A 25,862-nucleotide genomic window follows, 5' to 3' on the forward strand; every position below is an offset into this window, starting at 1 on the left:
CTAATTACATCATTTTCCCCTTTCAAATGTGACCCCAGATAATTCTCTCTCTGCAAGTTCTTGGCTCCCTGTCAAGTGATTTGACAGCTAAGTTCCTAATAAATCAAGACTGAAAAATAAGAATTAAAATCCTCCTTATTTTTAATATAAGAATAATGTTCCTTAATCAACTTAGTTAAGCACAAATTAAACATTATTGCCAACAAATTTATGATTATGCTATCTTAACAGAAGATAATTTTGAATCTTTACAGCAGTTTTCATGCATAGAATATATTTCTTTAAGTCCCTACTCTTCCTGCCATCTCCCCCAACTGAGTAAGCAGGTAAACTTTATGTCAGACCTGACATGCCTTTCTCATAATGGCAGAAACTTCCGATTCTCAAGACTGTTTGAAAGATAAAAGTGAAAAACATTTGGAATTTCCATCTTTGGACATATTCAAAACATAAGTTGACACATCTCTGAGCAACATCCGTTAGCAGATTCTGTCCTGACCAGGGGGCTGGACTGGGAAATCTTCAGAGGCTCCTTTCTGCTTCAGTCATTCTGTGAGTTTGTGGTATAGTTAAACTTAGAAGCTAATATATTGCTGAGATTATGTGCATATGCGTGTGTGTATGTGTGTGTGAACTTCCAGCTATTAAAGAAGAAAATTCTGTGAATACCTAAGATTTAGGTATTGATAGGTATTCTAAAAGCTGAACCCTATTCAGTATTTCAGTAGATTATTTTATATTAGAGTATTTTTATTTAGTTATTTCTATTAAAAATGTTTAAACTGGAAAAGGAAAATGGGGTAAAACTTCTGGGTAGAGTTTATTTCCCAAACCTTTAATTCAGCTGTGGTGAATATAAATGACCCACAATACCGTGATGAAAATAAAGGATAGGATTAAATTTATCACAATAAAAATATCCTTTCACATGATTAAGTGACAAAGCATCAAATTATTTTTTCTTCAGACTAGCTTACAGTGCAGCTCCTTTCAGTAGTCATGCACGCTTCAGAATCAGGATAGAAAGTGTCAGAGCTTTTCCAGAATTGACCTTGGGAAGCTCCTGATCATTCTTCCCACCCATTCTTGGAACAAAACCTGCTCCGCACAGCTAGACATCTGCATTTTTGTACTTCAGACTGTTATATTAAATGCCCCTCGGCATTTATGCTAAGACTTATTATACTAAGTGCCCCTCGGTTGTTACAAATAGACTGGATAATTTTAAAGAATTCGCTGTTGTTAATTCAGAATTTGTACACTATCTACTGCAAATATTTCAAGTCTCACCAGCAAGGGAGGGTGGTTTCTCCCAAGATGGGATGGGGGGGATGGACCTGAAAAGAAAAGGTAAGTAATTTTTTTCCCAGTATAATTTTGTGCCCTGCTTTTTAGAAGCGCAAACTACTCTTTGGTTTTCCTATATGTCAGCTGAACCTCTTCAGAAACTGGATATGTTTTAGACAATGAATGCTCTTTGCAGAGGAGCTAGAGACATGTAAACTCTAGAGAGCAGGAAAGGTTTGCCATGTCTTGAACAGACTACATGTGTTGTGTATAAACAGAGCTTAGTTACCACTGAATATCCATTAAGAGATTGAAAAAAAAAAAAAAAAAAAAAAAGTGCATTATTCCTAACATTACTATATTGAAGTAATATGTCTCCTGTATCTTTTCCCCAATATTTTCCCTTATTTAAGGGTATTGGTGAAGGGAAATGTAGACTGTAACTATCAGAGATATACTACATCATTTGTAGACTTTTTCATTGTTGTTTTATTTTGTTTCTACAGCAAAAATATTTTCTTTGAATTTAAAATCCTCTATATCTTATATTCCTCTCTTTTATACTCATCTCTTACCAATGAATGTTTCAGAAATACACCGTGGAAACCCTTCAAAATTATGCAACTCAGAAAATTTCAGTGGTACAACATTTCTCTGAGGAATGTTAAGCTTTACATAAGATAATTAGTTCTGGATAGCTCTATCAACCAATCTTCTAAACTCCATTTTAAGCTTCAGATGTCTTCTGAATTCATAGTACCAGTGAATCATATAACAGGTCTTCAGATTACAGCCATGGTTCTGCAATACAAATATTAATTAAATAATAAATTAAAGCATTAATCACCAAAGTAGTTGCTGAGCTCCCAAATGAAATATTGCTCAAGGATGGCACAAACACAGTTTATTGATAATCTTGAACAAGCTTTAATTTCAAAATTTATTTTCCCTGGAAATTAATAACATTTTCTCTCTCTCTGTCTTTTTTTTTTTTTCCTGGATACCTTTCCAGACTTTACAGAGACTGCTTAATCCATGACTCTTCCTGTTCCTGTCAGCTTAGATAACATATATTATCACTGATATTTTATTCAACCCAATTCACAAAGGATTTTTTTTCTCTTATATTTAAAGTAATTTTGCAATCCTATAATTTGTCTAATTTCTAAGGTAATGCTAAAATCTTAAAAATATAGCTCTCTGTGGTATTTTATCATGTAAAAGAAAAGCCTACCACCTACCAGGAGTCTTGTTACTATGCCACAGAGACTATCTATATCTCAGAGACTGGGTTTTTTTTTGAAACAGGTCACCTGTTTCTTACTGTAATCAAATCAGCAGATTTTAATATATTTACATTTATATTTAAATACTTTTAATAAACTTAGGTCTATTTTAAATTAAACAATTACACCACATTTGTAGTGACTTCATGAACTCTCAGACCACAAGAAATGAATATCTCATCTATGATCTAAAATTTTCTGAAGTTTTCTGGAAAAGGTTGAAAAACATTTCTGATTGCAAAGTTTTGGTTTAATTTTTTTGATTAATAAGTAGTGAAAAAACTGCAATATGGATTTTTAGAACAGCTAACCTTAGTAGTCAAAGTTTTCCATAAATAAATGAGGTGATTAGTTTCAACCTTAAATAAATTACATATTTTAAAGCTATATTTTAAGATGATGTTCTAATTTGTTCAGCAAATTATAACTTTGAGTCCTTTTAAGGAAAGATGACCTAATTATTGATTAAGAGCAAATACTGGGATACTGACTGATGCCAAATGTTACTGAACTACATTATTTAAACCAATGCTGAAAGAGAGAAATACATGAATAAAATCTTTCAATATCCACCATCATTAAATACATAATATTGTCATACTCTTGTCATACTGGAGAATATGGAGAAATTTCTCCATAATATGGAGAAGTAATAAAATGTGCAGCATATTGTGCATTTTATATTAATTTGTATTTTGCTAATGACCAATGGCTAAGTAATTTTTCATAGCAGACCTTAGAGCTTTTGTTTATACAAGTGTAAAACTACTGAGAGTCATGTGGAGTACTGTATGTAATTTTTCTTTTACAATAAATAAATAAGTAAGCAATAGAAATCAAGGTTTGTAATGATTTTTATGAATGGGTTGTGAGACTAATAGTTTTTATGCATATATGTTCAGAATACATTATTGGGGTACAAACTACCTGAAATACTACATTTATAGCAAAACTAAAGAGCTGAAAATATAAGAAACTTGGAAACTAACATTAAAAAAAATAAAAAATAAAAAATTGCATTCAGAATTCAGGATTTCAGAATTCACTTGCATTCAGAATTCAGGATTTTGGAAAACACCTTTTCATATTTCAGTGTTCAAGGTGGGAAATGTTACCAACTTTTATTTCTCATATGAAATAAGAATGCAGATGTTATTTAGTGCCTGTTAACACCAAATTCGTTTCTTATTTTTTCATTTGTTCATAAATTTTACTGGGAATTATTATTATCTCTAGAGTTTCTACTTAGCCAATGTATTCCAAAGGTTACTTTACATGATGAAATCTGTACTAAATCCTGTTCACTTTACAAGCCAAGCAAGTAGGAATCAAAGTGGTGGTTGGTACTGCTTCTGATTCCACCTTCACTTTCAGTAGGAGAGAATATCAGCTCCTGAAGGTCCAAAAGTACAGTCAGGCAAAAAGGGTCCAAAAGCACAGTGTATTTTAACACTACAGTTTAAACCTTTTGCCTATGACCTTGCCAACACCGATGACAGACATTTCAGATAAAGCCAGTGTGGCAGTCCAGCACTGCCAATCCTCATGTGGACAGCAGCTCTTCAATGCTAAGTGCTCTTCAGCTGCCTAAATGTAAAGGATGCTATCTAGGTGATGCATTTAACAGTCCATACAGAATCAATTTCTACATACCTTCTGTGACACTCTAGGTACTTTTTGAAAATAACATTTTCTTCTTTTTTTTTTTTCTTCTACATACATAACTCTTGCATTTACTATTGTGCCACTATCCACCCTCTTGTGAAAATTTAAGGATAGGTACTTAGGTAGTATATTCTATATTGATCTGTTTCTATGTTGACAGATACTTCTGACATCCACAGAACAGAGAAGGATCTGTGGATATTCTGGAGTGGCTTGTGACTTGCTTACCACCCCTGTAAGTGAAAACATTAATACAGCAGTATCTGCCATGGTAAAGTAGTTTAATTGTAATTTTTGTATATTTAAGAGTAAATACATTTTCCACTCACCACTGTAGAAAGTAATTAGAGCAATAAGTGGAGCCAGTGAGTGACTTGTAACACATGTGTGAGTCTAAACCCATCTTACCGAGCTTCTTAAAAATGTCAGGCATTTATTCATACTTCTGCAGCTTTCAGGTCAACATATTAATTAAATTACCTGAGCTTATTTTAATGAACTCTCAAGAGACCAATGCTTTTTGTGACTTCTAGGAAAAAAACAAAATTGTTTATATTTTTGAGACATTACTGTATAATATACATAGGCTTTGAAAGAACCTCTCTTTCAAATGCTTGATTTGATCTCACATATCAGAATAAGCTATAACTGAACATCTTTTCACATAGATTTATTTTTTTTTTTAATTTAACATTTCTTGTGTATGTGTTATATAAAAAAAGAATTTAGTAAATTTTTATGGTACTAATGGTACACTGAATTGGATAAATTTTAATCAGCTTCAAACAAACTAGACAAATATCCAAATCTGGAATTGGTTAAACACAAATGACGATTATACCTCATAGCATATATTTGTGTGTGTGTGTGTGTGTTCATATTTAAATTACCTTGCTTTACCATCAAGTATTCACACTGGTTCCGTCTTTAAATTCTTTATCATTTCCTTCTTTCCTTCCTTCCTTCCTTCCTTCCTTCCTTCCTTCCTTCCTTCCTTCCTTCCTTCCTTCCTTCCTTCCTTCCTTCCTTCCTTCCTTCCTTCCTTCTTCCATTTCTTCAGGGAGTATAGGCTGAGTCTCCAATTATTAAATTTATGAAGCAAATGAATATAGTAACTTTTCCTTAAACTTCACTCTTCTGTCTTATTATGCAAATTCTGACCTTTCAGTAAGCTAACTGTGGGTTTAATGTCTTCATGTAAGGACCTTTATGAGTCTCACACATCTTCGGGTTCAGGATCATGATCAGGATTTCCTGATACAAAATTTCCATTAGTGACTAAATGCATAATTAGAGGAACCAAATAGTTGGTTCAAATCTCATAGAGGGAAGCTGCAAGATGCTGGTCAGTGATAGTCCATGGTCTGATATGACATTATAGAATTTCCCATCTTCCCTTCCTGGAAAATTGCAGTTGTTTTGGAAATCTGAGGAAGTAAGAAATATGAAGTGGTGAAAATAAAATAGGCTAAAAATAAGATTAAGAAAGTAATGAGAATAAAATTAATCTACTTTTAGTTTAAAAAGTTTAAAAATCTACTTTTAGTTTAAAAAGTAGATTTAAAAAGATTTAAATTAATCTATCTCCTTTTAGTGAGACAAGTTAGAATGTAAAGGGAACATTTTCCAATAACAGTTACTTTTCCCATGCTTTCAATGGATGCAAAAAGCATACAAGTGACAAATTGGAGAATTCAAGGCTAAATACTTTGAAATGCTCATTTAGTGACATTTATTCATTTATTGATAGGAATGTTAGAATGGAATTAACAGAGTCTTTGCAATGGAAGATGAAATACAAATTAAGCTCCAGTCAACCATGTGTGTGTGTGTGTTTCTGTTGTTTTCTTTGTTTGTTTCTTAATATATCAAACAGCAATTACACCTGGTATACTTAAAAAACAGTAACCTAAAACAATTAAGATACTATAAATTTGTGCTGTATTATTAGATACAGTAAACATATGACAAATTCAACTTCTATGCAAGTCAGTCACAGGATCCGGGCTTAGATGCACCCATTTATTTATTTATTTTACTTGCTGTTATTATGTATGGAAATTAAAAATATATCCATACATTATTTAGTTCCTGCCTATTAAATTGTCATTGCAAATTTTTTCATTGCTTATAAAAGCTTTTATATGTATTAAAACTAGATTGTTTTGTCATAATTCCTGCACACTTCTAATAAGTAAAAGAGATAGAAAATAAATATTATTTTAAAAAATTTACACTGATCTGACTTACAAGGTCAAATTCTGCTACCATGATTTATGTTAAACACATCTCATCTTTGGACAGATTAATTAGTTAATGAAACATTTTCTCTTCATGTCCCGCATACAAGATTTTTCTGCTGTTTGATAAAACAGATAAGCTCATGGTTAAGTTATGAATATATTTAAATCCATCAGGTTGCAAGGACTTTAACCAGTAATAAAGTTAAAAGATATTCTACATGGTTTTCTGAATAAAAATAAGCAAAACAATATTTAATATGTTGAATTTTAGTATATGTAAAATGGAGACAAACATTAAAATATATTAATATTTAACCATGTATGTATAATTATTTCAGCCACACACTGTCCCATACATGGGAATTGTATTACTGCAGTCAAGAAGTCAAATTACTATCTGCTATAACTCCACTAATTTCATTGTAATTAAACAGGGTTCAATACATCCTTTCTATCCACATATGGTGTTAACAGAAAATAAACATAAACCCAACAGCAAAAAAGTAATTTTGCCCTTTTAGCTCTTCAGAAACCAAGCTATGAGATTGTAGTCTGCATGTGTGTGTTATACAAATTTTTCATCCCTAACATTGTAACACTTTGGCAATGGTAAACAGATTTAAAGAGGTAAAGGCTAAAAAAAAAAAAAAAAAAAAAAGTCTTCATTGTGAAGCTACATCTCTTAGAAATCAGACTCTAGGACTAGGTAGCCCTCCAGAACCCAACTCTCTCTGAACACATTCTATTGTGCCTTTTTCTCTATGTATCTTGCTGTTCCACAACTTTTGATTACATTAACTTTGATTTTGATGTTGTTGTTTATTTGTTTTCAATTTGGTTTTGAGGGAAAGCACAAAAAATATAAAAGTTTACTTAAGTCTATCATTAGCCTCACCTGGACTTTGAAATTCCCCGTTTACCAAAATCAGTAAAGTAAGGCTGGATTATATCTTTGTCTTTACTGTTATTTATGTTTTTTTTTCTACAAGATCAGGTTAGCAGGGAAATTGCTTATATTCTAACTTTTTGATACTTATATCCAGAATGTGGAGAAAAAAAAAAAAAAAAAAAAAAAAAAAAACAGGTTTGGTTCATGGGAATAATGGGTAAAATAAATAAATAAATAAAATAATATATATATATATATATATATATAAAGCCTTCTTCTTTTGTTGAATTATGCTGTGATTCATTTTTAATAGCTTTTCAACAAGTCTACTAGAGCAACTGTAACCTGACTCAAGCTTCTTTTGAAATCTAGCAACCTCTACTCCACAGAGAAAATCTGTCTGGCTGCCACTTCTCAAAATAATTGGTATGAAAAGTTCCCAACTAACTTCTTACAATGATGGAATTAACCATATTTTCTGCTAAAATGTTCTGTTAAAAAGGAAAAAGAAATCCATACCTTTCAGTTCATGTCAAATTATTTTATGAATTGTTAATTCAAGAAATTACAGGTCTAGAAAGGTAAATGCAACCACTGGGGGGGGGGGGAAATGAAGTAGTTTCAACAGAAAATGTCAATAGTAGAAATACTGATTTGAATGACTTGTTAAGCCACTCAATGATTCTGACAAAAATAATTGGAAATATGTTGATATCTCAATTTGTTCCCTAGTTTTCACTCCATAAAATACATATATATCAAAAAAACTGAAATAAATAATTAAAAAATTTTAGGCTTCTTAAGGAAAATAGAAAATGGGTATTTAGAACTGGAATTAGAATTTGTAATTGCAAGGCTTCTTAGATTAAAAAACTAACAAACTAACTAACACACACCTGATATCTTTAACTGCATCAATTACCACATAATTTCTGAGTGACTTTTTGAGGTCCTTTAAGTAGTTATGATTTCTCACTTACAAGAACTGATCTGCATACTGTTGAAACAAGGAAATATTCAAGATGGAGGAGAAAGAAATAATTAAAAAAAAAAAAAAAAAAAAACCTTCTGAATAAAATACTAATATATACTGAAATATATTGTAGTGTAAGATAGTAGTGTAGATGGTAATTTTTTATTTATATCTAGGTGAATATGTATAGATAAGTTATTTGATGCCCAGCGACCACATCCAACAATTCCACCAGCTACCACACTGACTAAATACAGAGTTCTGATGTATTTCTGATGTCCCTGTTTTGAGGAATGCTGACTCGTGCTACTACTAAAGCACAGTCATCTTTACCTTTTAAATAATTAGAAGAAGATTTACCAAATTCCATTTTTCTCTGGTGTTTTCTTCTCCAGTTACAGATGCAAATCACCTTTATGAGATTTCTCCTGCCCAAGTTATTCAATATCATGAAATTCTTTCATGTAATGGAAATCAGCAGCATATAAAGTTTAAAATCAGATTTTCTTATTATCAGCAAATTGTGTGTCCCTTAAAAGTTCTGATAGTTCTGAGATCATCAGAAGAATTCTATGGAGAAAGTTTCAGCAGATTAAGTATATTTCCTTATTTTACTTCAAACTGATCACTAATATGATTAATGTAATTAATTAATATTACGCAGGACTAGAAGTGTCTTATGGACACCTAAACTATAAAGCTAGTGACGAACTGGCTGTTTTGAGACTCGGGGAAAATGTTGACAGAGCAAAGCAAAGAATGGCAGAATAAGAACTGGATATCTCAGTCAAGAATCAATGATATGTATTCAGAGTAGAAAGCAATACGGCATAGTTGAAAATTCTACAGTCTTCCTGTGTTGAGGCCAATACACAACAGATCTCTTTGTCCCTATCATAACTCTCATGTTCATGTTTAGAAAAAAATAATAATTATATGAATGTCAGATGATCATTAGTCTTTTGCTTGGAGCATTACTGTGGATTAAAGTATACATGGCTGCATTACCACATGTAAACCACTGGTTGTTTACAATAGTTCTTTCATCCAAAACAACTGTTTAGGATGCTCCTTCTTCTCTATGGAAATTCCCTATTCCCTGAACAGAATCGACAAAAGTCATTTTAACTACAGAAATGCCATGGATGAGATGAACGCTTTCACGTTGGACAGAGACACTAGGTATCAATAGGAATTATCAGCTGACCAAAGAGCACATTATATTGCACAATTCCTTTGAAAATCATGTTGGTATTGTTAGACTTTCAGTCTAAGAGCAGTAGTGCTTCATGGCTTCATAGCATTTGTTGCCATAGCAATATATCAGGTCTCTGATCTAGCTTCTTATTTTGAATAAGGGGTGGGGGTTGCCTTTTTTTGTACAACTATGACAAAAACACAGGTGTATAAAAATGAAAACTACTTTCCTTTCAAAACATGAAAACAAACACAAATATTTTAAAATATTTAATTAGCTCTGTAAACTTGGTGAGCACTTACATTTTGCTTTTTCTGGGTCACATTTAAAACAATAGGGATGCCCTAAATTAAAAATACAGTTTGAGTAAGTAGATGTGTATGAAAATATTAAAAGATTAGTGAAGATAACAGTTCATGTTCCTCAGATTATCTAATAATAACAAAACTTCTGCTTGCCTTTAAGAAAAAGATAAAAAAAACTGAAATATACTTACCTCCAAATTAAAGGGAGTCATCAACAAAAGTAACTATAGTGGTAACAGAACAATTATTTTTATAGTCTCCTTAAGATTTTGAAAGTATAGTAGAGGCACTCAATTTATTAAATGACTCAATTAATTTTATTGACTGAATTTATCACAGAATATTTTAGTAAATTATTTTCTACAAACTTGTGTGAGGAAGCTAAGATTATTCATTTATGAAAGTACAATAGTAATAAATTATTAAAGGAGGCTTGATACATAGTTTTCAGTATTGCATATGGACATAGAAAGTTGTTGACAAGGTCAAAAATGCTTCGACGGGGAAACACAATGATGCTGAAAACAAGTGAGTGAGCTGGAAACCACAGAACAATCATACATTTTGTAACCATGAATATAATTAATCCAACTCAGCAGGGTTCACTGTGGTTTAGATTGGAACCTACGTAGTTCAAAGACCTCTCCCATTCCTGAATACATGTAAAAGTGGGCAAAAATGTCCAGTGGATCCCAGGACTGAGCTCTCTTTCCTGTTCAGGTTCAGTACACAACTCCACTCCTTTACCAAAAATCCTTGCCCCTTTGAGAGGACCAACTCCTCAACTGCAGAGGCCTTCACATGGGTCTGACCAAGCTACAAACAACCAAGCAGTCGACATCCAGAACTCCCCACCCAGAACCAAAAATATTATTAAGGAAATCAGGTATCCTTGTTGCTCATACTATATCAGCTCAGCGTTAGCTTAACAGAGAGGCAGAGATAAGTGTTTGAGATCTGAGGTGGACTGAGGTTGTTTACTGAGGTGAATCCACTAAAGACGGATTGGGTCTAACTGAACTGTAGCTGAGAGGCCACTGAAGGGATTTGAAAGATGATACAATAGGAAATAGAGGACATAAAAGGCAGACTGGGGAGTTAGTGTCTTGGGTTTATGTGGCAAGGACCTGGTAGCATGGAGGCTGCAGGAGTGGACTCTGAAAAGAACACAAAAGCTGCCCCGTGTTGGAGAAAAGCCTATTCCAGCTGTCTCCAGAAGGAAGTTGCTGTTAGCCAGAGCAATGCCAGTGAGCAATACCGGTTGTGCCTTTGTGAGGACAGATTTATTAAAGGGAAAAGAAATGCTGTGCAACAGCCACTGGGAGAGACAGACAAGGAACGGCCCTGCAGGCACCAAGGTCAGTGAAGGAGGGCAGGAGATGTTCCAGGTGCTGGATATTAAGGTCCCCTGCGGCCTGTGGAGAAGCCCCTGGTGGAGCAGGCTGTACCCCTGCAGCCCATGGGTCCCACATGGAGCAGATCTCCACACCGCAGCCCATGGAGGAGCCCCCGGTAGAGCAGGTGGATGTGGCCTGGAGGAGGCTGCGGCTCATGGAGAGCCCCCACAGGAGCAGGCCCCGGGCCGGAGCTGCAGCCCATGGAGAGGAGCCCACGCAGGAGCAGGGGGTCTGGGGGGCGCTGCCGCCCACCCGTGGGGGACCCATGCTGGAGCAGTTTGCTCCTGGGGGATGGATGGACCCCGTGGTACAGAGCCATGTGGGAGCAGTTCTTGAAGAACTGCTGACTGTGGGCAGCTCCTGCAGGCTCAGTTCGGGAAGGATGGCATCCTTAGGGAGGGACCCCACAGGGAGCAGGGGCAGAGAGTGATTGTGAAGGAGCGGCGGCAAAGTGATAGGGACTGACTGCAACCCCTATTTCCAGATTCCCCTGAACTGCTCAGGGGGAGGACATTGAAGAGATTGGATGGGGGGAAAAATGTTTTTATTTCATGTTTGATTTCTCACTGTTTTTTCTGTTAGTCATAGCCAATAAATTACATTAATCTCCCTATACTGTGTCTGTTTTGCCTTTGACAATAATTGGTGAGTGATGTCCCAGTCCTTATGGCAACCCTTGAACCCTTTTCATTCTATATTCTCCCCCTTTCACTTTGAGGTTGTGGGGTGAGAGAGCTTGTGGTGGAGTTCAGCTGCCTGGGAGGGCAAAACCACCACAGCTAGACAGGGCTGGGGAAGAAGTGGAGATAAGGGCCAGGTTCAAGCTGGTGGCTGAAGGATCAGGCTGTGAAGAAACTGAAGAAATTCTCAGGAAAACAGCACATTCACAAGTAGAACTTCTCCCAGTGCAGGTAAAAGAAAAAAAAAAAGCAAAAAAAAAAAAAAAAAAAAAAAGCAGAAGCCCGCCTGGAGAGAGGTTATGTATGCCAAGGAGTCCCATGTCCTTTTCCACATTTGGATAACTTGACAGAGGATCTTCATTAGAGTATTTCTTTGGCCATCTCCAGCAGAGACTTCTGCCAAATCCTCCTGTATGTTTCAGTGTGATTTCCTTCCAATGATTAAAGTCTGAACTCAGACAAACTTTTGCTGTTTCTTCTAATGTATACACTGTAAGGACAGCTGAAAAAAATGATATATAAATTTTGTCTACAAGGATTTTCTTCTGAGTTCAGCAGAATGGACATGAGTATCTATAAATTACTGTAAATATCTATTTTAACTTTAATCTCTGTATTTGGCTCATAAAAAATACAGTTTGAATGCCTTTTTACAGATTTTTTATAAAATATGTCTGTTTATCTTTGAAGGACAAGAGTCAACTGTCTGTCCTGGAAGTGGGTTGTATTATTCTTCAGATCATTACAGTATGATATGCGAATATTTACTTTCAGCTATTATAATAAATAATGTATAAACTATTTTCTGATTTAAATGAGATTATGAAAAGGATTTTTGAGGATTTTACAGAAGCTATCTTGCAAGCAATGCACTCCGAGAAAAAAAAAATGTACTTTTAAAAACTTTTGAATTTTCCTTGAGACAGTCTTACTGCTTAGGAATATAAAATTATATTTCTATTTTCCAAACTAAGAAACTCAACTAATAGTTCTATTTTTTACCCCCCTCTCCTCTCCCTCCCCCCCCTTTTTTTTAAATAGCTATTAAATTTATATTTATTCTCATGGTCTCATAAATTTACAGATGTATTTTTTTTTCCTAAAAGACTTTTCTCACAACACCATAAAATTCTAGTTATATATTTCAATTACAATTCAGTTATTTCCATATTATCAATATGCATCAGATATCTAGCAGGTATTCCAGACTTCAATGTGTATGCACAAAATATTGAACAAAAACATTTCCTAGACCCTTCTAATTTTTGAAGCCTTTTTCTTCTATTTACTTCTGGAATTGAGCATGACAAGCTAAAGGCTCAATAATGATCATTTCAGGTAATTTCATTTAGTTAGAAAGATGTTAATGAATAGCCTACTGCTATAAAGTGCATTTTTAGTGCAGACAGAATATGAATTTGACCTCTCTTCTGAAAAGTAATACCTTCCTTGACCTGCAAATATTCCAGTGAGACTGGAGATTTCATTTCTCTGCTTGTGTGTTTGTTTTGAACAAGTCTCTGATTCAGCATGTTTAGTATTCTTAGCTCATTCAAATGCCTAATAACACATAATTTCCACACGCCTTTATATGATGTAAAGGTCTAGTGGCAGCACTTGAGAGTTCAACAACAATTAAAACAAACAAACAAATAAACAAACAAACAAACAAAAACTAAAAGCAACTAGTTCTCAGGAGCCATTGCCGATGGCTTAACTAAGGAAAATACTTTGAACTTTTTTTTTTTCTTGAACACTCTCAGATGGAGCTTTTCTGGGAATTTCAATTGCCAAAGACAGACTGCAGCATGATAGAGTTCAAATTCTTTTAAAATATCCCTGTGCATTTTTCAATATCTGTGGGCAGCCCTTTCCTATCAATGTCCATTACCAAAAATATTGACCATATGGATGTATGGTGAGGCTGAATCCAGCAGCATACAGAGGGTACTTTTCAGGACCCTGAATAGGAAGAAAATAAATAAATAAATAAACAAATTAGTTTTTCATATTTGGCAACACTATAATTTTAACCTATATAACATGTACACATCTGGGTAGGAAAGATGTAGTTTCAAGGAAGACTTTAAAAAAGAGGTGGTTCCTAAAATGTCTTGACATGTACAGTGAGGTAAAATGCAGACATTCTTAAACAGACAGAAGGCCTGGAACAAGTATATTCCATTACTTTATTCTTCTTATGTGATGTGTATTCTTCCTATGAGCTTTTCTCTTTCCTGGGTCAGTAAGGACACCAGATCCTAAATAGCTGAAATAGAGTAATTTGGCACTGATACTCCCTTTTCTTCAGCCAGGCCCCTGTCTTTTTTCTCTGCTTAGGGCACAGTATGTCATAGTTGGTGTAGATTTTGTCTTTCTTTGGGTGATCCTTTCTGGACTCAAAAAAAAAAATCTTTATGGAGAGGTCATGTTGGCAGTACAGCAACAGTACAGCAAGAGTAGCCAAGCAAAACAAAGCAAATAAACCCCAGTTTTCAAGGTGAACAGAGCTTTAGCTGATGTATAGAAGGAAAAAAAAAAAAAAAAAAAAATTGGAAGCAAGCTGCATTCATATTATTTCACTTTTTTAAATTGTCCAAGTGCATGTAACTGTATGGTCTTTCATTACTTTTTCAGAGGATACCTTTCTACTCTGTCACTGCTTTGGAGATAAAAAAAAAAAAAAAAAGAAAGAAAAAGAAAAAAGAAAATTCCTGCTGGTGGTTTCAGAGGCTTTGTAGCAAGAACAGTGTCCCATAGATGCAAGTTTATTATTACAGGTGGTATACATCTCAAAAGATGGTATTTGGTTTAAAAAACACTTCAGAAGTTCTTAATTCAATCCATATTTCTGGAGGCTCTCTCTTCCCTGCTCTGCTTCCTGTTCTTGCAGCCTGCTTACAGAATCACAGTCATCTCTTTTCCAACTTCTGGCTTTTTTAGTAGCTGCTCCTTCCAGACCCCAGACAAGCTGCAGATACCTATCACGTTAAAGCTAAACTGTCATGAGACAGTTTTACACTGTCTCACTTTTCTACCGATAGCACAGAGCACACTGGTTTGTTTAATTAGCTGTCTTGTGCCTGGAAATACATATATTGGCCTGCACACATAATCCCTTTGGAAACATTTTTAATTCAGAACACAAGATAACATCTAGTGGTGCTTAGATGTGATTTTTTCCCTTACAAAATATCATCTGTGGAGCAGCTGACAAATGTGAATTCTTCCCTTACAGAATAGCATCTGTGGAGCAGCTGAGCTGACATGATGCTTCAGGTTTAAAATAAAATCTAGTTGCTGGCATTCAGGCTTACTGCTTACCTGACACTTTACATCTATATGCTACTGTCTGCTTGTACAAGGGACGAATTCTCTTGTCCATCAGTTTCTTTCTTTGAGTTTTGGTGTCCTGGCTCAGTACAGGAAGGGTACAGAACTAGGGTGATTCCTATTTCTGCTAGGAACATTTTCAATAACACTGAAAAGTTCTGAGTGTGAAATGGAAAACAAATACTTTACATAGGAGCAATTATATTCAGAACAAGACATTTCACTTATGAAGTCACTGCCTAAGGGATCTCTGCATTTCTACAGGTGTCGTATTTTAGCATGGATACCAGACATTAATAGCTTTTACTGGTAGTTAATGACCAATATGAAAGGCTAAGAGAGGCAGATAAAGTCAGAGAACCCTCTTCCTTATTAGCCTTCAAATAAATATTCAGTCCAGAGGTAAATATTGATATATGATGTGAGAAAATAAAAGCATCACAGGAAAAAAATGTTGATTATTTCCATGTATTGAAGAAATGAGTATTTGAACTGTTGCGTTTTATGCTGAATTTTGTTCATATTACTGATCATTTTCTGAGGACTGGAGACAAGACAAGACATTTATCTGGACACTTAACAAAGTTCTTTTATCTGTGTTACACACTAATCATAAAAGGAAACCTTGTAAAACATTTGGGACATCCTTACCCATTTGTGTGCTCCAGCCATGTCACTATTCTACAGCAGGATGAGATTCAGGGTTTCAGTAACACTATAGGTGGCTGGGTACCCACCTACATCATGATTTACACAAACAGGGAACTTGGTTTCTCTAAAACACTCTCTGAAACTAAACTAAGGATGGTAATAGGCACAGAGATTGATCAGTGCAACCAAAATGGACAAGGAAAAGAATATGTCCTTATGCACACTCCACAGAATTAGGCATGATGACAAGAGGAAGGGTCAACATACACCTTCCAATTGTCTACACTTTGAAAAATAATAATAATAATAACAAAAGTACATGCAAATTCTGTGTTCTTTTCAAAGTGGTATTTAAAATCTGAAATATATATTAGCTGGCTTGACAGTTCCCTCATTATATCTGAATTCTCTTGATAACAGGTACACTCAAATATAGCTGCTTTGATTCAGAAGTATATGTTTAGTGTTATGCAAGTGGAGTTATGCAAACCCATTCATATCTACTACATGATCTTGTGTTCCAGGCATTTAATTCCTTCAATTCAGAGAAAGATCTCTAACTTACAGTAATCATATATTTGTCAGAAGGCCAAGAAGTTCTCATTTATTTTAAATGTAATGTCTCTGCAATCCACCTTATTCAGAGAAAGTTGAATTCAAATGTTAAAAAAATAAATTATAAAACCTAAGTGCAACATGAAGCCAAGCACAGAAGCTTATTTTCTTATACCTGTATAATTAATACTCAATTCTGTGACTCTTTTCAATTCAAAAACTCTCAATTGTTATGAAATCTAATGATGACTCAGGATTTACAGCATGCTATTCTTCTAATGTTCACTGATTATTTTACTGGAAAAAGCATAACTTTATATGATCTATCGCCATCATTTTTTAAATAAGAATCCATAATTGATCTTTCTTCTCTTTCACATACAACTATTATGGGATATTAAAACTACTGAATAGTATGGACATTTTACAGAGTGCCATGTTTGTAAAGTATCCGTCTACCCAAAAGACCAGAAAGTTTTATGTCATGTTTAAGATGACTATCTTCAAATATCTTCGAAGGATCCATGAATATATATGGTAAGAAGTAGCTAGGAATAGTAACATATACATGCATAGATTTTATTATTATTTTTTGATACATTTAATAAGAGCCCATAAGAAACACTGTGCAACATGCTGCACCCTGAAGGCTGAAAATAGGAGAGCTTGAAAACATCAGTCAAAAACTCTTACCTTGCTCCTCACCAAGCTGGGTCAAATATTAAATCACACATAGAATCTCTAAATCCTATTGAAATCAGAACAAAGATCTTCACGTCAGGCTCATGATCTCTAAAATAGATTTTAAAAGGTGAGTTCACCATGGTCAAAAGTACAATGAAGCCAGATGCCATTTGATTTTTGCCTCATGGGGCTGGGGACCTGATGCCACCTTACTTGTTGTATTGGGTCTGGCTGGAATGTTAACTTTCCCAGCAGCAGCCCATACAGTGCCGTACTCTGTACTTGTAGCTGGAACAGCAGTGTTATCACACCAGTGTTGTGTCTGCTGCTGAGCAGCAGTGGCACAGTATTAGGCCTTTCTCTAACCCTCCTAGGGGGTGGGCAAAAGGTGAGGAGAGAAACATCACTAGGGCAGCTGGCCTAAACCAATCAAAGGGATATTCCATACCATGTGATGTCACACTCAGCAATAAAAGGTGGAAACAGGAAGAAGAGGGGAGGGGTGGGCTCTCGTTTGGAAGACGTCGGTCCTCCTCTGGAACACCGGCTGCGTGCGTTGAGGCCTTGCTTCAGGGACGTGGTCAATCATCGCTCATTTGTGGGAAGTAGAGAGTAATTTCTTTCCTCTGCACTTCCATATAGCCTTCATTTATTTTGTTTTCCTCCCTTCTTTTTATTTTCCTTTTTTTTCCCTCCCTTTCCCCTTTACCTTTTTATTTCCCCTTAGTTAAATTGTTAGTTCATGGTAGTCTTTATTTAATTATTATAATTATTTCCCTTTAATTAAATTATCCTTATCTCAACCCGTGAGTTGTTCTTTGCTTTACTTCTCCCCCTCCTCATCTAAAGGAGGGGGAGTGAGAGAGCGGTTGTGGGGTTTAGCTGCCCAGTACGGTAAAACCACCACACTTGTGCATGGATACACACACCAGTAGAAGTGTGGTGAACAGTTTGCCCTATCCCACTCCAAGCACGCAATCTATGCAGCTATTCCAAAATGCCTAGTTGGGAGTGGTATCCCTAGCACATACTTACACGTCAATTTGATATCCCATGATCAACTAGTTTTTATGAGTCTGAAGGCCCCTCCTCCTCTACTGATTTTAAAATAACTATGCTCTTTAGATACTTCCCATACCACACCAAGGTTTTATCAACAACAAATTTCAAAGTTGTGGGCATGAATTCCCATGATTTTCTGCAAATTTTATGTTTTTCTGTGACTCCAGAGGTTTAATGATTCACGGGTGTAGGAGTTAGTTTTGGCACAACTTCTCAAGAACTATAGTGTCAAAGGAAATAATAGAAATAAGCCCAGTGGAGAAAAGCAAACTAAAAGATGAAAAGCAAGCTGATATATCTCTGGCAAGGGAAAAGGAATGGAGTTTATAAGAAGCTCAGAAATGCCACACTAAGAATGGTGCAAAAGCCCAGGGTGGCGATATATGAACAAGAACATGCCCCATGACTTCTTTTTGAAAGTGGCAACTAAATGACGTATGCTTCTCTGCCCATCTATGGCTTACGAGCCCTGGTCGTTGCAAAGGGACCATTTTTGCAAATATTACAGTAGAAGACAGACTTCTGGGAAGAACAGAAGAAAGAAGCTTTTGCCACTTTGGAAGAGCAGTAATGTCACTTTAAAGAGCAGTAGTGTCACATATAAAAGCAGCACTGTCGGTGTTGGGGGTGGTAGGCAGTAGCAGTAGAGTTTCTTCTCTGAAAACTAAGTGGACTGATGTAACCTGTAACTTTCCCAGTGTTCCACATTTAAGAATTCAGGCACAGCTGCTGGGGGAAGAGCACACTGCTGCTGAGATAAAAGTCTGTACTTGCTGCTTTTCTTTGAAGAACAGAGCTATATTTAACAAGGACAGGGAGTGGTTACTAAGGATAATTTGTAATAAAATGATAACTGCCCTATGTGTCCCCAAATTTCAGAATAAAAAAAAAAAAATCTCAATACCCCTTTCTTTGCCAAAGCAGAGGCAATGTTCCCAATGGCCAGTATAAGATGAGGCCTTTCAGCAGGCTCAGCTCACCCCTCTGCCTGAAGGACACGTTTCATGTATGCCTCTCTGAACCCGCTGTCTCCAACCCAAGGCAAGTCATGGAGGAGCAAAAGGAGTTGCAGCAGTGGTCCAACCCTGTACTTTTACCCTCCTCTTCTACAGTGAACTCTGAGAAGGAGAGAGAATTACAATGTAATGGCCCTTGACTATCAGACAACTTTATGTTGGAGCCTGTAGCTGGTTGCTATTCCCCAGACATTAAAAAGAACCTCAGGGACAAGTATCTCAGTGGGGCAGTGAGAATACCTGGATTGGCTTGTTGTTCTCTTTACAAAGCTCACATAACGGCATAAGAAATTCACCTCTGAGCAGATCAAGGCATCGGATCTTGGTAAGGACAACACAGACTAACAACACAGACTAACAACAATATAGAATTCTGCCAAGAAATGAGTCATTTTAAAAGCTTTGTGTGTTTACAACCTGAAACAGTATTAGTAACATCTCCAAAAGAAAATATCACCACTACCTCTGTCTCAGCTCAAGAGCCCCGACACAGTCCTGACATGCCTGCAAACACTCCTGACCTTTTAAACTGTCTTGATATGAGGACAAAACCACAGACTCTTTTCAGAACTGTATAGGTACTGCCTAGAACAGGGGCAGAGAGGTCTGTCAAAAAACTGCAAAACATGATGTGCGCTTTAAAGAAGGAGTGCTCTACATGGATCTCCCATGAACAAATCCCTTGGTCTCATGAAGACAGCAGCCATCTCATGCATACCAGTAGAGCTGCAGAGAGCTCTGAGTGGGATTGTGAGATTTCATGTAAAAATCACCTGTGCTGAGCCATGCACCACTAATATGTTTTCAGTGTATTCAGACCATAAAAACAGGGTCAGATGTTAAAGGCTCCTTGTGTTTAATACCTAAAATTTATGGAAGTTTATATCTGTCCATCACTTGCAAGTTGCCTTGTGTTACATAGAAAAGAATTTGGAAAGAGAAGAGTATTAAAACTGACTAAAGTTTTATGACGAAAATTTTCCTTTTAAAAGATTATCTCTTTCATTTCTCCTGGAGAACTTTTTACAACTCTTAAAAAAACTTCTGAATCTTAGTTTATAATTGCTTAATGTCTATTTATCCATTTCCCTTCTTACTGAACTAAAATAAGTCACCCATGGAACTATATTCAACATCAAAGATTTTCAAAAATGAAAGAACACCATTTCTGGAATAACTTAGGGTTTTGATATTTAGGTCTTTTTTTTTTTTTTTTCTGAATTTGAATTATTGAAAAAAATCAGTGGAAGCTTGGTTACAAAATTATGAACTGTATGCTTTGAAAAATTGTGAGGTGTTCCAATAACATTCACACACTCTCATTATTTATGTCTACGTTCAAACTGGTGGTTCTTGATGTGGAGACCTTTCTTCTTTTCTAGCTTCAGAATGAAATAAAATTAAAATACCCTGAAATGTATCTGTTTCATACACATGTAGACTGAGAGAAAATTCCAGAACTCTTTTGTAATACTGGTTCACTCATAACATCTATTTACTTTCACTTTGATAAATACTGCTCACAAAATAATGAAAGGACAAAGAAACAAACAAAAAAAAAAAAAAAAAAAAAAAGCCCTCAAATTAATTTTATATATCATTATGAAAGTCTTGCTCCTTCCTAAGATTTGTCTAAAAGAGATAAAATATGACATTAGCAAGATCTGAACTCTCACTCATAAAAATTTAAATGAAATAGTGGGCTGTTTTTTAAGCTCACGGGTATCCAGGGAACAATGAATAAGAGATAAATTGGTATGATGCTGTACATATTTATTCAACCTATATCAACAATGATAAAAATTTTTACAGTAAAGAAGTAAATTACACAAGAGGACCCTTTCTATTCTGTCATCTCCAAGCAGGCAATTGTTTCATAAAATTCTTTGTAGAAATTAATTGAGCTTCATTGCAATGCCACTTAAATTTTTTATTATTATTTTGGTTTGTTTTTTCCCTTTCAAATCCTACTTTGAATTACTATTTAATTTTGATGGAGACATTTGAGGGCGCTGATATAAATGACTCCAGAAGGCAAAGGAAATTATTTTGCTGGAACTCATGTTCCGTCATCTCATTCAAATTTGAAATACAGTTTGCAGAAACTTGGCTTTTGGGAACAGACAGGGACCCACCCCAGAAACAAAATTCATTATTAATCACAGCAAGGAGCCATAGAACCAGAAGGCAGTGTCTTTTGTTAGTTACTGTGGGCAGATGATGACATTTTGGTGGAAGTTTGGTTACAAAATTATGAAATATATGCTTTGAAAAATTGTTGGGCTTCGTGGGAAGCCCATGTGTTATTCTGGTAGTGAAATACCCCAGAAAAAAGTGCATGCATATTGTCTGTTCTGGACAGCTGTGTGAGTCTGAGGTTCAAAAGAAAGTGACAAGTTTTGAACTGGAATGGGAAAATGCTATACAAAGAGGTATTTACAGTCTTAATTTTGATTTACCATACTTATACTACTACTGCAATCATTTCAGTGGTGGATAAGTAATGCACTAAGAAAAGTGAAGTTATATCCCTCAGCTTACTCCTGTGTAATAACCCCTGATTTCTTTGTAATACCAACCCTATTTGAATTCACAAATTATTATCTCATCCCTAGCACCTCCTGTAAACAACAAGTTCTCCCAGTGTGTTTAAGAATTTAAAAATAGTCTAAATAAAAGCTTTAGGTAGCCTTGGCAGTGTCAGATTTGCAGTTATAATACACTAAGTGTGCAAATGTAAGTTTTGTAGCTCATAATGATGAAAAAGCAAGACTGTTGAAATGTTAATATCCTAAGTCAAGACAATGTTTAACACAATATTGTCATGCAAGTGACTTAATTTTCACTATAGAAAAATACATTTATTATAATTTATTATTATAAAATAAGTTATAATAAAACAACTTTTGTTATTATAGAAATACTTATTATGTATTATGTATCGTGTTACAAAAATATTTATCCATTTCTTAGTCTGTCTGAAATACATGTAATTCTTTGAATGCAACAGAAAAGAACATCTCAAGTGGTATGTTTCCTCTAACCAAATAAGAAAAGGTTTTGAATATGTATATATTTCAAACATGCTACGCAATTCTACTTATAAGCCTTCTATGGCCAAATCAAAGACCTCATAATAAAAGCTAGAACCCATTGCTCAGTTCAGTATCTTCATTGATAGCTTCAGGTTTTTCCTCCTGTGCTGCATCCTCATTTAGGAGCCAAGATAACTACTTTATTCACCTTGGAGTCAAACTGATTCCTAAATATATTCTTGTGACTTACCTGACCCTTATTTATTCTCATTAGGAGGGTACTGCACATTGAATGGGACTAATGCAATCTCTAAGTGTTCTCTGAAACTACTCTGTTCTCTAATTTCACCATATGCTCTATTGCCCTTCCAATAACTTGCCTTACTGGAACTAGAAGTATGAGACATTATAAATGCAGTAGTAAATTATATCTTTGTGAGATGAATGGCACATAAAGTAACAAAAACTCTTTAGAAATTCCTGGGTTAATGTTTCAACTGAATTTCATTTTTAGAGTGACTGTCTCTTATCAAAACTGAGATGCAAGGGGAAAATTATTTTCTCTATCATTTACTTCTAGATAGAAAGGAATAAATATAAAATGCTGTAACTTATTTCAATATTATTTTTTCTGTTAGCATGTAAAATAACTTAGTCATAATCTGTGCAGCTCTCTGTCAGACCCAATAAAAAGATGTAATGCAAGTTAATTAAAACTGACAAAAGATATGTTCTCTCCTTTTTGTTTATTTCTTTGTTTAAATTCAGCTATATTTTACCAGTTTCATTGCTTGTGGAACTATCTATTGGTAAAAATAACTAGTGAATATTTAGGCTCAAAAAATTGTGCTAATTGCATTATCTGTTTAACTTTGCATAAGCTGGTATGTCTCTTTAATGACCTGCCTGTTGGTTTGTTGGTGATAGTGGTGGAGTTTTTTTGGTTGGTTGGTTGTGTTTTCTTTTCAAAAAAAGTCTTGTTTAACTTGTCTTTAACGTTTTTAGTAGTCAGACAAACTAGTCACTGTGACAGAAACTTTTCTCTGAGGTGTGACATCCATGGAACATGTGATCTGTGAAGTAGCAAGAAACTTTCTGAAATGCTTATAGGGAGTGTGTGTGTGTGTGTGTATTAGGTTGTTTCATTTTTGAAAACTATTCATGTGACAGTGACATAGTAGTTCTGCTCATTTGTAAAATCCTATACATACATTTTCTCTACCCATTAATTAACTCTAGTGATTTCTTATTAGATCATGTGCAATATCAAGTTAGCATGTAATCTGTCTCTTCTCTTTCTAAGTATGTTTAAAATATGTTGATTTAAATGGATTTGGCCAGTTTCTTGGCCTAGTGTACAATTTTCATTAAGGTGACCTTTTTTTTGTTAAGCAAAATATCAATTTTCTACCTGATTGCTTTGAAAATAATGTTTATCAGCATATGCATGTCTGCATTTCTTTTGATACTGAATGAAATTTGTTACAACTCTTCTCCAGTTAGTTCAACCATCTGGAGACTTATATGTCCATCCATTTTCTTCCATGACAAGCAGAAATCACCAACTGCTCTGTAAATAAAACTGAGTAGAAGTGAACAGTGTTATAACACAAACTATAAAAAGGTATAATTTAAAGTATATTCTGCAATATCTATTCATGTAGTCTACAGGAATAAAGCAAAGATAAGAACATTTGTCACTTTGTTACTGATTGGAAACATTTAAAGTATTGTGCTATCTTAAATACTACTTTGACAAAATTCACTATTCATCTAACATTTATTATATTTCTCCTTTGCAGACTGGTTTTAAGGTATGCATTTATAGGATCAGATATTTGCTTTTTAAAGCAGTCAAGGTGTGATAGGAATACAGGTCTCCTACACCTCTGCAGTTTCTAGTTGATATTTATCCAGTAAAAAAAAAAAAAAAAAAAAAAAAAAAAGAAAGAAAAGTAAGTAAATCCTGTTGTCTTATGCCTACATACAATAGATTTTAGGAGGAAAACATAGCTGCTTCCCTTAAATTCTTATAACAGGAAGGTGAAAAGAAGTCAGAGTTGGTCTTTGTCTGTCATGCTATCCTTTAAGGTGTCACCACTGCCAACCCCTTCCCACAAAGGAGCATCATGAACAGATTTTTTTTAAATCTGCATCTCAAGCTCTAGAAACATTTTTGTTTGTAAATAGATATGACTTGCACCTTGCCTATGTTATTACTGTAACTAAAACTACAAAAATATAAACCTTAGCCTTGGCTATCTCATAAGTTTGTGTGCCTTACAAAGTCTTCTGTCTCTTCTCATAGCTCTCTCAGCTTCAGAAAGAAGGCGATAACTCATTGACTTATTTGATCTGGCTCTGAGAGTGAATCAATAACTGTCTTCCTTTTCAATTTCTTAAGTTATTGCTGTAAGAGGCAAAGGAACAATATCCAGGGCTACCCAAGATCCCTTTGGATGTGCTTGCTCCAGTACTAGGCACAACATGTCTGCATTAGCCTCATGCTGTCATGTGTGTCCAGGCTTATTTGTCTTCATTGAAAAGAAAGGACAGATGCAGCTTCAGGGTCCCAAACTAACATTATTTGGCAGGAAAAAAATATATAGAGAGATATAGATATAGATATAGATGATATAGATATAGATATAGATAGATATAGATATAGATGATATAGATATAGATATAGATATAGATATAGATATAGATATAGATATAGATATAGATATAGATATAGATATAGATATAGATTAGATATAGATATAGATATAGATATAGATATAGATATAGATATAGATATAGATATAGATATAGATATAGATATAGATATAGATATAGATATAGATATAGATAGATATAGATATAGATATACACACACGATAGACATATTGAACCATTTATAGGTATCCTGGAAAACCCTACTACATTGCTATTGTTTGATATCTTATAGTGTCTCCCATTTTGAAAGCTAAATATGAGTTGCAATGAGAAAAGAAACGGAAAGCTAAAACACATTTCCTTAAATCAATACACTGAACAAATTTTAACAGAGAATTTTTTATTTCAGGACTCTCTGTATTAGTGGGAGAGCACAGGCTGGTTTTCACTCTCTCCTTTGTTCATCCCAAAGATTATACAAGAAGAAATGTGGGGGAAAAAATGAAAAAAAAAAAAAAGGTAACAGCAAATCAAACACTTAATGGCCAGCAGGTGTTTGTGTCATGAATGTACAGTTGAACTACTTCTTTTAAGATTAAAAGATATTTTGATGTTCACATATACCATGGAGACAGTGAATGAAATGAACGCTTTTTTTATTTCTTGTTCCTCTAAATATCTCCAATTCAGGGAGCATTGCAGTGAAGTTCAGTACTTTACCATAGTAACGGTGCTTTTTTGATGCCACCCACTCAATAGCCTCAGGGATAAGAAAAAAAAAATCAAATAAGGCAATTTAACTGAGAAATTTCATACATGAAATTAAGATTTCCTACTTTTTTATTTGTCTTAAAAAGTAGTGCACCAACTGGTTAGATGCAGAAGGAGAGGGTGGGGAGAAAGAAATTACAGCTTTATAGGGCCTTACAATGTCATTAAAAGCAA

At 34.8% G+C, this 25,862-nt stretch overlaps 1 long non-coding RNA gene across 1 annotated transcript; it reads right to left on the bottom strand.

Annotated features, from left to right (window-relative positions):
* Nucleotides 1-1,939: 1,939 nt before the first annotated feature.
* LOC137850178 (uncharacterized) lies at nt 1,940-18,163 on the bottom strand. Its single transcript, XR_011092331.1, has 4 exons — nt 18,051-18,163; nt 17,156-17,354; nt 9,844-9,885; nt 1,940-2,088 (listed from the first exon to the last, which is right to left on the bottom strand). It is a non-coding gene; the product is annotated as an uncharacterized lncRNA (long non-coding RNA).
* Between the last annotated feature and the right edge of the window lie 7,699 nt (nt 18,164-25,862).

Source organism: Anas acuta, chromosome 1 (assembly GCF_963932015.1).
Source record: "Anas acuta chromosome 1, bAnaAcu1.1, whole genome shotgun sequence".
In the NCBI taxonomy this organism is placed as follows: Eukaryota; Metazoa; Chordata; class Aves; order Anseriformes; family Anatidae; genus Anas; species Anas acuta.